The sequence below is a fragment of the Anomaloglossus baeobatrachus genome, chromosome 4, assembly GCF_048569485.1.
Source record: "Anomaloglossus baeobatrachus isolate aAnoBae1 chromosome 4, aAnoBae1.hap1, whole genome shotgun sequence".
NCBI lineage: Eukaryota > Metazoa > Chordata > Amphibia > Anura > Aromobatidae > Anomaloglossus > Anomaloglossus baeobatrachus.
The window spans coordinates 611,022,264-611,034,434 of record NC_134356.1 but is presented as its reverse complement, the minus strand read 5'-3'; the positions used below and the strand labels follow the sequence as shown (position 1 = coordinate 611,034,434).

General features: G+C 38.0%; 23 non-coding genes across 23 annotated transcripts; all 23 read right to left on the bottom strand.

The window, feature by feature from the left end:
* Nucleotides 1–65: 65 nt before the first annotated feature.
* On the bottom strand, nt 66–138 carry TRNAR-CCU (transfer RNA arginine (anticodon CCU)). The gene has a single exon. It is a non-coding gene; the product is annotated as a tRNA-Arg (tRNA).
* A 459-nt stretch (nt 139–597) lies between these two features.
* On the bottom strand, nt 598–690 carry TRNAI-UAU (transfer RNA isoleucine (anticodon UAU)). The gene is given in 2 exon segments: nt 598–633; nt 653–690. It is a non-coding gene; the product is annotated as a tRNA-Ile (tRNA).
* A 439-nt stretch (nt 691–1,129) lies between these two features.
* TRNAR-CCU (transfer RNA arginine (anticodon CCU)) lies at nt 1,130–1,202 on the bottom strand. Its single transcript has one exon. It is a non-coding gene; the product is annotated as a tRNA-Arg (tRNA).
* A 459-nt stretch (nt 1,203–1,661) lies between these two features.
* TRNAI-UAU (transfer RNA isoleucine (anticodon UAU)) lies at nt 1,662–1,754 on the bottom strand. Its single transcript is given in 2 exon segments — nt 1,662–1,697; nt 1,717–1,754. It is a non-coding gene; the product is annotated as a tRNA-Ile (tRNA).
* Nucleotides 1,755–2,193: 439 nt separating this feature from the next.
* TRNAR-CCU (transfer RNA arginine (anticodon CCU)) lies at nt 2,194–2,266 on the bottom strand. Its single transcript has one exon. It is a non-coding gene; the product is annotated as a tRNA-Arg (tRNA).
* A 459-nt stretch (nt 2,267–2,725) lies between these two features.
* TRNAI-UAU (transfer RNA isoleucine (anticodon UAU)) lies at nt 2,726–2,818 on the bottom strand. The gene is given in 2 exon segments: nt 2,726–2,761; nt 2,781–2,818. It is a non-coding gene; the product is annotated as a tRNA-Ile (tRNA).
* A 439-nt stretch (nt 2,819–3,257) lies between these two features.
* Nucleotides 3,258–3,330, bottom strand: TRNAR-CCU (transfer RNA arginine (anticodon CCU)). The gene has a single exon. It is a non-coding gene; the product is annotated as a tRNA-Arg (tRNA).
* A 459-nt stretch (nt 3,331–3,789) lies between these two features.
* On the bottom strand, nt 3,790–3,882 carry TRNAI-UAU (transfer RNA isoleucine (anticodon UAU)). The gene is given in 2 exon segments: nt 3,790–3,825; nt 3,845–3,882. It is a non-coding gene; the product is annotated as a tRNA-Ile (tRNA).
* A 439-nt stretch (nt 3,883–4,321) lies between these two features.
* TRNAR-CCU (transfer RNA arginine (anticodon CCU)) lies at nt 4,322–4,394 on the bottom strand. Its single transcript has one exon. It is a non-coding gene; the product is annotated as a tRNA-Arg (tRNA).
* Nucleotides 4,395–4,853: 459 nt separating this feature from the next.
* Nucleotides 4,854–4,946, bottom strand: TRNAI-UAU (transfer RNA isoleucine (anticodon UAU)). The gene is given in 2 exon segments: nt 4,854–4,889; nt 4,909–4,946. It is a non-coding gene; the product is annotated as a tRNA-Ile (tRNA).
* Nucleotides 4,947–5,385: 439 nt separating this feature from the next.
* Nucleotides 5,386–5,458, bottom strand: TRNAR-CCU (transfer RNA arginine (anticodon CCU)). The gene has a single exon. It is a non-coding gene; the product is annotated as a tRNA-Arg (tRNA).
* A 459-nt stretch (nt 5,459–5,917) lies between these two features.
* Nucleotides 5,918–6,010, bottom strand: TRNAI-UAU (transfer RNA isoleucine (anticodon UAU)). Its single transcript is given in 2 exon segments — nt 5,918–5,953; nt 5,973–6,010. It is a non-coding gene; the product is annotated as a tRNA-Ile (tRNA).
* Nucleotides 6,011–6,449: 439 nt separating this feature from the next.
* On the bottom strand, nt 6,450–6,522 carry TRNAR-CCU (transfer RNA arginine (anticodon CCU)). The gene has a single exon. It is a non-coding gene; the product is annotated as a tRNA-Arg (tRNA).
* Nucleotides 6,523–6,981: 459 nt separating this feature from the next.
* TRNAI-UAU (transfer RNA isoleucine (anticodon UAU)) lies at nt 6,982–7,074 on the bottom strand. Its single transcript is given in 2 exon segments — nt 6,982–7,017; nt 7,037–7,074. It is a non-coding gene; the product is annotated as a tRNA-Ile (tRNA).
* A 439-nt stretch (nt 7,075–7,513) lies between these two features.
* On the bottom strand, nt 7,514–7,586 carry TRNAR-CCU (transfer RNA arginine (anticodon CCU)). Its single transcript has one exon. It is a non-coding gene; the product is annotated as a tRNA-Arg (tRNA).
* Nucleotides 7,587–8,045: 459 nt separating this feature from the next.
* TRNAI-UAU (transfer RNA isoleucine (anticodon UAU)) lies at nt 8,046–8,138 on the bottom strand. Its single transcript is given in 2 exon segments — nt 8,046–8,081; nt 8,101–8,138. It is a non-coding gene; the product is annotated as a tRNA-Ile (tRNA).
* A 439-nt stretch (nt 8,139–8,577) lies between these two features.
* Nucleotides 8,578–8,650, bottom strand: TRNAR-CCU (transfer RNA arginine (anticodon CCU)). The gene has a single exon. It is a non-coding gene; the product is annotated as a tRNA-Arg (tRNA).
* Nucleotides 8,651–9,109: 459 nt separating this feature from the next.
* TRNAI-UAU (transfer RNA isoleucine (anticodon UAU)) lies at nt 9,110–9,202 on the bottom strand. The gene is given in 2 exon segments: nt 9,110–9,145; nt 9,165–9,202. It is a non-coding gene; the product is annotated as a tRNA-Ile (tRNA).
* Nucleotides 9,203–9,641: 439 nt separating this feature from the next.
* TRNAR-CCU (transfer RNA arginine (anticodon CCU)) lies at nt 9,642–9,714 on the bottom strand. Its single transcript has one exon. It is a non-coding gene; the product is annotated as a tRNA-Arg (tRNA).
* A 459-nt stretch (nt 9,715–10,173) lies between these two features.
* Nucleotides 10,174–10,266, bottom strand: TRNAI-UAU (transfer RNA isoleucine (anticodon UAU)). Its single transcript is given in 2 exon segments — nt 10,174–10,209; nt 10,229–10,266. It is a non-coding gene; the product is annotated as a tRNA-Ile (tRNA).
* Nucleotides 10,267–10,705: 439 nt separating this feature from the next.
* Nucleotides 10,706–10,778, bottom strand: TRNAR-CCU (transfer RNA arginine (anticodon CCU)). Its single transcript has one exon. It is a non-coding gene; the product is annotated as a tRNA-Arg (tRNA).
* A 459-nt stretch (nt 10,779–11,237) lies between these two features.
* On the bottom strand, nt 11,238–11,330 carry TRNAI-UAU (transfer RNA isoleucine (anticodon UAU)). Its single transcript is given in 2 exon segments — nt 11,238–11,273; nt 11,293–11,330. It is a non-coding gene; the product is annotated as a tRNA-Ile (tRNA).
* A 439-nt stretch (nt 11,331–11,769) lies between these two features.
* On the bottom strand, nt 11,770–11,842 carry TRNAR-CCU (transfer RNA arginine (anticodon CCU)). Its single transcript has one exon. It is a non-coding gene; the product is annotated as a tRNA-Arg (tRNA).
* Nucleotides 11,843–12,171: the final 329 nt, after the last annotated feature.

Genomic DNA, 12,171 nt, shown 5'->3' with positions numbered 1-12,171 from the left:
GCAAGATCAAATTCAAACTGGTAGAAAGATTAGACAGACCATGCGCTGTTTCAGAGATAAGCAAACACCCCAGATGGGACTTGAACCCACAATCCCTGGCTTAGGAGGCCAGTGCCTTATCCATTAGGCCACTGGGGCTTCTCAAGGTAGTTCATGCCGTGGGTTCTATTTTCTGTAGCAGGCAATTATCCGTTTTAATTGCATTTTCAAAAATGGTCTTGTAAGTTTGTACTCCAACTTGAAAACAACCATAACCACGTGCTTCTTTCTTTTCTGCTGAGAGCCAAGGCTTCCTTTGTCATGTCCTTTTCATCATGTAGTCACTCCACATTATTGATGCCAATGAAGGAAATAATATTTGGCTCCCAGAAGCCTTAAAAAAACAATTTATCTTTTACATTTCCCTTTACAATATGGTACTAGATCATGGTAAAACTGGTGAGACTTTTGTAATATACAGCAAATTAAACAAGAAACCATAAAAAGTAAATATCTCTCGGAAACTTCCTTCTCAATCGTGCAAGTAGATCATGATGGAACTCGAGAAACTTTGGCTAACGCATTTGTTCAAAATAACAAAGGAAGACAAGAAAAGTCTGCTCCAGGTGAGGCTTGAACTCACAACCTCGGCATAGCTCATCAGTTACTGCTTTATAAGTACCGCGTGCTGACCGATTGCGCCACTGGAGCAGCTGCTGGGCTGCAGCATTGCATATATGAAAAAAAAACAATCAGAAATTTAAAATGAAAAATTTGCTCCGAAATGTAACTATTTGATAAAACAGGATTTGTGTTGTTGCTTTTTCCACAGTTTGAAAATACATTTTTTACCAGATCACAATCTTTATGAAGAATCAATTGAGACATTTATCACACTGGCCAATGGGCATTTTTAAACTGAAACATCCTGTTGCTTCAGGAAGTGCACATGTGCATTGGCTGGGATGAACACACGCTCTGTTGCTATATTTTATATGCTGTATTTGTAATATCGTATTTTATTATTTAGCATGGTCACACTTCTTTCAATTAAAAGTAGCAATCTTTCTTTTTTGGAGAATTTTGCAAGATCAAATTCAAACTGGTAGAAAGATTAGACAGACCATGCGCTGTTTCAGAGATAAGCAAACACCCCAGATGGGACTTGAACCCACAATCCCTGGCTTAGGAGGCCAGTGCCTTATCCATTAGGCCACTGGGGCTTCTCAAGGTAGTTCATGCCGTGGGTTCTATTTTCTGTAGCAGGCAATTATCCGTTTTAATTGCATTTTCAAAAATGGTCTTGTAAGTTTGTACTCCAACTTGAAAACAACCATAACCACGTGCTTCTTTCTTTTCTGCTGAGAGCCAAGGCTTCCTTTGTCATGTCCTTTTCATCATGTAGTCACTCCACATTATTGATGCCAATGAAGGAAATAATATTTGGCTCCCAGAAGCCTTAAAAAAACAATTTATCTTTTACATTTCCCTTTACAATATGGTACTAGATCATGGTAAAACTGGTGAGACTTTTGTAATATACAGCAAATTAAACAAGAAACCATAAAAAGTAAATATCTCTCGGAAACTTCCTTCTCAATCGTGCAAGTAGATCATGATGGAACTCGAGAAACTTTGGCTAACGCATTTGTTCAAAATAACAAAGGAAGACAAGAAAAGTCTGCTCCAGGTGAGGCTTGAACTCACAACCTCGGCATAGCTCATCAGTTACTGCTTTATAAGTACCGCGCGCTGACCGATTGCGCCACTGGAGCAGCTGCTGGGCTGCAGCATTGCATATATGAAAAAAAAACAATCAGAAATTTAAAATGAAAAATTTGCTCCGAAATGTAACTATTTGATAAAACAGGATTTGTGTTGTTGCTTTTTCCACAGTTTGAAAATACATTTTTTACCAGATCACAATCTTTATGAAGAATCAATTGAGACATTTATCACACTGGCCAATGGGCATTTTTAAACTGAAACATCCTGTTGCTTCAGGAAGTGCACATGTGTATTGGCTGGGATGAACACACGCTCTGTTGCTATATTTTATATGCTGTATTTGTAATATCGTATTTTATTATTTAGCATGGTCACACTTCTTTCAATTAAAAGTAGCAATCTTTCTTTTTTGGAGAATTTTGCAAGATCAAATTCAAACTGGTAGAAAGATTAGACAGACCATGTGCTGTTTCAGAGATAAGCAAACACCCCAGATGGGACTTGAACCCACAATCCCTGGCTTAGGAGGCCAGTGCCTTATCCATTAGGCCACTGGGGCTTCTCAAGGTAGTTCATGCCGTGGGTTCTATTTTCTGTAGCAGGCAATTATCCGTTTTAATTGCATTTTCAAAAATGGTCTTGTAAGTTTGTACTCCAACTTGAAAACAACCATAACCACGTGCTTCTTTCTTTTCTGCTGAGAGCCAGGGCTTCCTTTGTCATGTCCTTTTCATCATGTAGTCACTCCACATTATTGATGCCAATGAAGGAAATAATATTTGGCTCCCAGAAGCCTTAAAAAAACAAATTATCTTTTACATTTCCCTTTACAATATGGTACTAGATCATGGTAAAACTGGTGAGACTTTTGTAATATACAGCAAATTAAACAAGAAACCATAAAAAGTAAATATCTCTCGGAAACTTCCTTCTCAATCGTGCAAGTAGATCATGATGGAACTCGAGAAACTTTGGCTAACGCATTTGTTCAAAATAACAAAGGAAGACAAGAAAAGTCTGCTCCAGGTGAGGCTTGAACTCACAACCTCGGCATAGCTCATCAGTTACTGCTTTATAAGTACCGCGCGCTGACCGATTGCGCCACTGGAGCAGCTGCTGGGCTGCAGCATTGCATATATGAAAAAAAAACAATCAGAAATTTAAAATGAAAAATTTGCTCCGAAATGTAACTATTTGATAAAACAGGATTTGTGTTGTTGCTTTTTCCACAGTTTGAAAATACATTTTTTACCAGATCACAATCTTTATGAAGAATCAATTGAGACATTTATCACACTGGCCAATGGGCATTTTTAAACTGAAACATCCTGTTGCTTCAGGAAGTGCACATGTGCATTGGCTGGGATGAACACACGCTCTGTTGCTATATTTTATATGCTGTATTTGTAATATCGTATTTTATTATTTAGCATGGTCACACTTCTTTCAATTAAAAGTAGCAATCTTTCTTTTTTGGAGAATTTTGCAAGATCAAATTCAAACTGGTAGAAAGATTAGACAGACCATGCGCTGTTTCAGAGATAAGCAAACACCCCAGATGGGACTTGAACCCACAATCCCTGGCTTAGGAGGCCAGTGCCTTATCCATTAGGCCACTGGGGCTTCTCAAGGTAGTTCATGCCGTGGGTTCTATTTTCTGTAGCAGGCAATTATCCGTTTTAATTGCATTTTCAAAAATGGTCTTGTAAGTTTGTACTCCAACTTGAAAACAACCATAACCACGTGCTTCTTTCTTTTCTGCTGAGAGCCAAGGCTTCCTTTGTCATGTCCTTTTCATCATGTAGTCACTCCACATTATTGATGCCAATGAAGGAAATAATATTTGGCTCCCAGAAGCCTTAAAAAAACAATTTATCTTTTACATTTCCCTTTACAATATGGTACTAGATCATGGTAAAACTGGTGAGACTTTTGTAATATACAGCAAATTAAACAAGAAACCATAAAAAGTAAATATCTCTCGGAAACTTCCTTCTCAATCGTGCAAGTAGATCATGATGGAACTCGAGAAACTTTGGCTAACGCATTTGTTCAAAATAACAAAGGAAGACAAGAAAAGTCTGCTCCAGGTGAGGCTTGAACTCACAACCTTGGCATAGCTCATCAGTTACTGCTTTATAAGTACCGCGCGCTGACCGATTGCGCCACTGGAGCAGCTGCTGGGCTGCAGCATTGCATATATGAAAAAAAAACAATCAGAAATTTAAAATGAAAAATTTGCTCCGAAATGTAACTATTTGATAAAACAGGATTTGTGTTGTTGCTTTTTCCACAGTTTGAAAATACATTTTTTACCAGATCACAATCTTTATGAAGAATCAATTGAGACATTTATCACACTGGCCAATGGGCATTTTTAAACTGAAACATCCTGTTGCTTCAGGAAGTGCACATGTGTATTGGCTGGGATGAACACACGCTCTGTTGCTATATTTTATATGCTGTATTTGTAATATCGTATTTTATTATTTAGCATGGTCACACTTCTTTCAATTAAAAGTAGCAATCTTTCTTTTTTGGAGAATTTTGCAAGATCAAATTCAAACTGGTAGAAAGATTAGACAGACCATGCGCTGTTTCAGAGATAAGCAAACACCCCAGATGGGACTTGAACCCACAATCCCTGGCTTAGGAGGCCAGTGCCTTATCCATTAGGCCACTGGGGCTTCTCAAGGTAGTTCATGCCGTGGGTTCTATTTTCTGTAGCAGGCAATTATCCGTTTTAATTGCATTTTCAAAAATGGTCTTGTAAGTTTGTACTCCAACTTGAAAACAACCATAACCACGTGCTTCTTTCTTTTCTGCTGAGAGCCAGGGCTTCCTTTGTCATGTCCTTTTCATCATGTAGTCACTCCACATTATTGATGCCAATGAAGGAAATAATATTTGGCTCCCAGAAGCCTTAAAAAAACAATTTATCTTTTACATTTCCCTTTACAATATGGTACTAGATCATGGTAAAACTGGTGAGACTTTTGTAATATACAGCAAATTAAACAAGAAACCATAAAAAGTAAATATCTCTCGGAAACTTCCTTCTCAATCGTGCAAGTAGATCATGATGGAACTCGAGAAACTTTGGCTAACGCATTTGTTCAAAATAACAAAGGAAGACAAGAAAAGTCTGCTCCAGGTGAGGCTTGAACTCACAACCTCAGCATAGCTCATCAGTTACTGCTTTATAAGTACCGCGCGCTGACCGATTGCGCCACTGGAGCAGCTGCTGGGCTGCAGCATTGCATATATGAAAAAAAAACAATCAGAAATTTAAAATGAAAAATTTGCTCCGAAATGTAACTATTTGATAAAACAGGATTTGTGTTGTTGCTTTTTCCACAGTTTGAAAATACATTTTTTACCAGATCACAATCTTTATGAAGAATCAATTGAGACATTTATCACACTGGCCAATGGGCATATTTAAACTGAAACATCCTGTTGCTTCAGGAAGTGCACATGTGCATTGGCTGGGATGAACACACGCTCTGTTGCTATATTTTATATGCTGTATTTGTAATATCGTATTTTATTATTTAGCATGGTCACACTTCTTTCAATTAAAAGTAGCAATCTTTCTTTTTTGGAGAATTTTGCAAGATCAAATTCAAACTGGTAGAAAGATTAGACAGACCATGCGCTGTTTCAGAGATAAGCAAACACCCCAGATGGGACTTGAACCCACAATCCCTGGCTTAGGAGGCCAGTGCCTTATCCATTAGGCCACTGGGGCTTCTCAAGGTAGTTCATGCCGTGGGTTCTATTTTCTGTAGCAGGCAATTATCCGTTTTAATTGCATTTTCAAAAATGGTCTTGTAAGTTTGTACTCCAACTTGAAAACAACCATAACCACGTGCTTCTTTCTTTTCTGCTGAGAGCCAGGGCTTCCTTTGTCATGTCCTTTTCATCATGTAGTCACTCCACATTATTGATGCCAATGAAGGAAATAATATTTGGCTCCCAGAAGCCTTAAAAAAACAATTTATCTTTTGCATTTCCCTTTACAATATGGTACTAGATCATGGTAAAACTGGTGAGACTTTTGTAATATACAGCAAATTAAACAAGCAACCATAAAAAGTAAATATCTCTCGGAAACTTCCTTCTCAATCGTGCAAGTAGATCATGATGGAACTCGAGAAACTTTGGCTAACGCATTTGTTCAAAATAACAAAGGAAGACAAGAAAAGTCTGCTCCAGGTGAGGCTTGAACTCACAACCTCGGCATAGCTCATCAGTTACTGCTTTATAAGTACTGCGCGCTGACCGATTGCGCCACTGGAGCAGCTGCTGAGCTGCAGCATTGCATATATGAAAAAAAAACAATCAGAAATTTAAAATGAAAAATTTGCTCCGAAATGTAACTATTTGATAAAACAGGATTTGTGTTGTTGCTTTTTCCACAGTTTGAAAATACATTTTTTACCAGATCACAATCTTTATGAAGAATCAATTGAGACATTTATCACACTGGCCAATGGGCATTTTTAAACTGAAACATCCTGTTGCTTCAGGAAGTGCACATGTGCATTGGCTGGGATGAACACACGCTCTGTTGCTATATTTTATATGCTGTATTTGTAATATCGTATTTTATTATTTAGCATGGTCACACTTCTTTCAATTAAAAGTAGCAATCTTTCTTTTTTGGAGACTTTTGCAAGATCAAATTCAAACTGGTAGAAAGATTAGACAGACCAAGCGCTGTTTCAGAGATAAGCAAACACCCCAGATGGGACTTGAACCCACAATCCCTGGCTTAGGAGGCCAGTGCCTTATCCATTAGGCCACTGGGGCTTCTCAAGGTAGTTCATGCCGTGGGTTCTATTTTCTGTAGCAGGCAATTATCCGTTTTAATTGCATTTTCAAAAATGGTCTTGTAAGTTTGTACTCCAACTTGAAAACAACCATAACCACGTGCTTCTTTCTTTTCTGCTGAGAGCCAGGGCTTCCTTTGTCATGTCCTTTTCATCATGTAGTCACTCCACATTATTGATGCCAATGAAGGAAATAATATTTGGCTCCCAGAAGCCTTAAAAAAACAATTTATCTTTTACATTTCCCTTTACAATATGGTACTAGATCATGGTAAAACTGGTGAGACTTTTGTAATATACAGCAAATTAAACAAGAAACCATAAAAAGTAAATATCTCTCGGAAACTTCCTTCTCAATCGTGCAAGTAGATCATGATGGAACTCGAGAAACTTTGGCTAACGCATTTGTTCAAAATAACAAAGGAAGACAAGAAAAGTCTGCTCCAGGTGAGGCTTGAACTCACAACCTCGGCATAGCTCATCAGTTACTGCTTTATAAGTACCGCGCGCTGACCGATTGCGCCACTGGAGCAGCTGCTGGGCTGCAGCATTGCATATATGAAAAAAAAACAATCAGAAATTTAAAATGAAAAATTTGCTCCGAAATGTAACTATTTGATAAAACAGGATTTGTGTTGTTGCTTTTTCCACAGTTTGAAAATACATTTTTTACCAGATCACAATCTTTATGAAGAATCAATTGAGACATTTATCACACTGGCCAATGGGCATTTTTAAACTGAAACATCCTGTTGCTTCAGGAAGTGCACATGTGCATTGGCTGGGATGAACACACGCTCTGTTGCTATGTTTTATATGCTGTATTTGTAATATCGTATTTTATTATTTAGCATGGTCACACTTCTTTCAATTAAAAGTCGCAATCTTTCTTTTTTGGAGAATTTTGCAAGATCAAATTCAAACTGGTAGAAAGATTAGACAGACCATGCGCTGTTTCAGAGATAAGCAAACACCCCAGATGGGACTTGAACCCACAATCCCTGGCTTAGGAGGCCAGTGCCTTATCCATTAGGCCACTGGGGCTTCTCAAGGTAGTTCATGCCGTGGGTTCTATTTTCTGTAGCAGGCAATTATCCGTTTTAATTGCATTTTCAAAAATGGTCTTGTAAGTTTGTACTCCAACTTGAAAACAACCATAACCACGTGCTTCTTTCTTTTCTGCTGAGAGCCAAGGCTTCCTTTGTCATGTCCTTTTCATCATGTAGTCACTCCACATTATTGATGCCAATGAAGGAAATAATATTTGGCTCCCAGAAGCCTTAAAAAAACAATTTATCTTTTACATTTCCCTTTACAATATGGTACTAGATCATGGTAAAACTGGTGAGACTTTTGTAATATACAGCAAATTAAACAAGAAACCATAAAAAGTAAATATCTCTCGGAAACTTCCTTCTCAATCGTGCAAGTAGATCATGATGGAACTCGAGAAACTTTGGCTAACGCATTTGTTCAAAATAACAAAGGAAGACAAGAAAAGTCTGCTCCAGGTGAGGCTTGAACTCACAACCTCGGCATAGCTCATCAGTTACTGCTTTATAAGTACCGCGCGCTGACCGATTGCGCCACTGGAGCAGCTGCTGGGCTGCAGCATTGCATATATGAAAAAAAAACAATCAGAAATTTAAAATGAAAAATTTGCTCCGAAATGTAACTATTTGATAAAACAGGATTTGTGTTGTTGCTTTTTCCACAGTTTGAAAATACATTTTTTACCAGATCACAATCTTTATGAAGAATCAATTGAGACATTTATCACACTGGCCAATGGGCATTTTTAAACTGAAACATCCTGTTGCTTCAGGAAGTGCACATGTGCATTGGCTGGGATGAACACACGCTCTGTTGCTATATTTTATATGCTGTATTTGTAATATCGTATTTTATTATTTAGCATGGTCACACTTCTTTCAATTAAAAGTAGCAATCTTTCTTTTTTGGAGAATTTTGCAAGATCAAATTCAAACTGGTAGAAAGATTAGACAGACCATGCGCTGTTTCAGAGATAAGCAAACACCCCAGATGGGACTTGAACCCACAATCCCTGGCTTAGGAGGCCAGTGCCTTATCCATTAGGCCACTGGGGCTTCTCAAGGTAGTTCATGCCGTGGGTTCTATTTTCTGTAGCAGGCAATTATCCGTTTTAATTGCATTTTCAAAAATGGTCTTGTAAGTTTGTACTCCAACTTGAAAACAACCATAACCACGTGCTTCTTTCTTTTCTGCTGAGAGCCAGGGCTTCCTTTGTCATGTCCTTTTCATCATGTAGTCACTCCACATTATTGATGCCAATGAAGGAAATAATATTTGGCTCCCAGAAGCCTTAAAAAAACAATTTATCTTTTACATTTCCCTTTACAATATGGTACTAGATCATGGTAAAACTGGTGAGACTTTTGTAATATACAGCAAATTAAACAAGAAACCATAAAAAGTAAATATCTCTCGGAAACTTCCTTCTCAATCGTGCAAGTAGATCATGATGGAACTCGAGAAACTTTGGCTAACGCATTTGTTCAAAATAACAAAGGAAGACAAGAAAAGTCTGCTCCAGGTGAGGCTTGAACTCACAACCTCAGCATAGCTCATCAGTTACTGCTTTATAAGTACCGCGCGCTGACCGATTGCGCCACTGGAGCAGCTGCTGGGCTGCAGCATTGCATATATGAAAAAAAAACAATCAGAAATTTAAAATGAAAAATTTGCTCCGAAATGTAACTATTTGATAAAACAGGATTTGTGTTGTTGCTTTTTCCACAGTTTGAAAATACATTTTTTACCAGATCACAATCTTTATGAAGAATCAATTGAGACATTTATCACACTGGCCAATGGGCATATTTAAACTGAAACATCCTGTTGCTTCAGGAAGTGCACATGTGCATTGGCTGGGATGAACACACGCTCTGTTGCTATATTTTATATGCTGTATTTGTAATATCGTATTTTATTATTTAGCATGGTCACACTTCTTTCAATTAAAAGTAGCAATCTTTCTTTTTTGGAGAATTTTGCAAGATCAAATTCAAACTGGTAGAAAGATTAGACAGACCATGCGCTGTTTCAGAGATAAGCAAACACCCCAGATGGGACTTGAACCCACAATCCCTGGCTTAGGAGGCCAGTGCCTTATCCATTAGGCCACTGGGGCTTCTCAAGGTAGTTCATGCCGTGGGTTCTATTTTCTGTAGCAGGCAATTATCCGTTTTAATTGCATTTTCAAAAATGGTCTTGTAAGTTTGTACTCCAACTTGAAAACAACCATAACCACGTGCTTCTTTCTTTTCTGCTGAGAGCCAGGGCTTCCTTTGTCATGTCCTTTTCATCATGTAGTCACTCCACATTATTGATGCCAATGAAGGAAATAATATTTGGCTCCCAGAAGCCTTAAAAAAACAATTTATCTTTTGCATTTCCCTTTACAATATGGTACTAGATCATGGTAAAACTGGTGAGACTTTTGTAATATACAGCAAATTAAACAAGAAACCATAAAAAGTAAATATCTCTCGGAAACTTCCTTCTCAATCGTGCAAGTAGATCATGATGGAACTCGAGAAACTTTGGCTAACGCATTTGTTCAAAATAACAAAGGAAGACAAGAAAAGTCTGCTCCAGGTGAGGCTTGAACTCACAACCTCGGCATAGCTCATCAGTTACTGCTTTATAAGTACTGCGCGCTGACCGATTGCGCCACTGGAGCAGCTGCTGAGCTGCAGCATTGCATATATGAAAAAAAAACAATCAGAAATTTAAAATGAAAAATTTGCTCCGAAATGTAACTATTTGATAAAACAGGATTTGTGTTGTTGCTTTTTCCACAGTTTGAAAATACATTTTTTACCAGATCACAATCTTTATGAAGAATCAATTGAGACATTTATCACACTGGCCAATGGGCATTTTTAAACTGAAACATCCTGTTGCTTCAGGAAGTGCACATGTGCATTGGCTGGGATGAACACACGCTCTGTTGCTATATTTTATATGCTGTATTTGTAATATCGTATTTTATTATTTAGCATGGTCACACTTCTTTCAATTAAAAGTAGCAATCTTTCTTTTTTGGAGAATTTTGCAAGATCAAATTCAAACTGGTAGAAAGATTAGACAGACCATGCGCTGTTTCAGAGATAAGCAAACACCCCAGATGGGACTTGAACCCACAATCCCTGGCTTAGGAGGCCAGTGCCTTATCCATTAGGCCACTGGGGCTTCTCAAGGTAGTTCATGCCGTGGGTTCTTTTTTCTGTAGCAGGCAATTATCCGTTTTAATTGCATTTTCAAAAATGGTCTTGTAAGTTTGTACTCCAACTTGAAAACAACCATAACCACGTGCTTCTTTCTTTTCTGCTGAGAGCCAGGGCTTCCTTTGTCATGTCCTTTTCATCATGTAGTCACTCCACATTATTGATGCCAATGAAGGAAATAATATTTGGCTCCCAGAAGCCTGAAAAAAACAATTTATCTTTTACATTTCCCTTTACAATATGGTACTAGATCATGGTAAAACTGGTGAGACTTTTGTAATATACAGCAAATTAAACAAGAAACCATAAAAAGTAAATATCTCTCGGAAACTTCCTTCTCAATCGTGCAAGTAGATCATGATGGAACTCGAGAAGCTTTGGCTAACGCATTTGTTCAAAATAACAAAGGAAGACAAGAAAAGTCTGCTCCAGGTGAGGCTTGAACTCACAACCTCGGCATAGCTCATCAGTTACTGCTTTATAAGTACCGCGCGCTGACCGATTGCACCACTGGAGCAGCTGCTGAGCTGCAGCATTGCATATATGAAAAAAAAACAATCAGAAATTTAAAATGAAAAATTTGCTCCGAAATGTAACTATTTGATAAAACAGGATTTGTGTTGTTGCTTTTTCCACAGTTTGAAAATACATTTTTTACCAGATCACAATCTTTATGAAGAATCAATTGAGACATTTATCACACTGGCCAATGGGCATTTTTAAACTGAAACATCCTGTTGCTTCAGGAAGTGCACATGTGCATTGGCTGGGATGAACACACGCTCTGTTGCTATATTTTATATGCTGTATTTGTAATATCGTATTTTATTATTTAGCATGGTCACACTTCTTTCAATTAAAAGTCGCCATCTTTCTTTTTTGGAGAATTTTGCAAGATCAAATTCAAACTGATAGAAAGATTAGACAGACCATGCGCTGTTTCAGAGATAAGCAAACACCCCAGATGGGACTTGAACCCACAATCCCTGGCTTAGGAGGCCAGTGCCTTATCTATTAGGCCACTGGGGCTTCTCAAGGTAGTTCATGCCGTGGGTTCTTTTTTCTGTAGCAGGCAATTATCCGTTTTAATTGCATTTTCAAAAATGGTCTTGTAAGTTTGTACTCCAACTTGAAAACAACCATAACCACGTGCTTCTTTCTTTTCTGCTGAGAGCCAGGGCTTCCTTTGTCATGTCCTTTTCATCATGTAGTCACTCCACATTATTGATGCCAATGAAGGAAATAATATTTGGCTCCCAGAAGCCTTAAAAAAACAATTTATCTTTTGCATTTCCCTTTACAATATGGTACTAGATCATGGTAAAACTGGTGAGACTTTTGTAATATACAGCAAATTA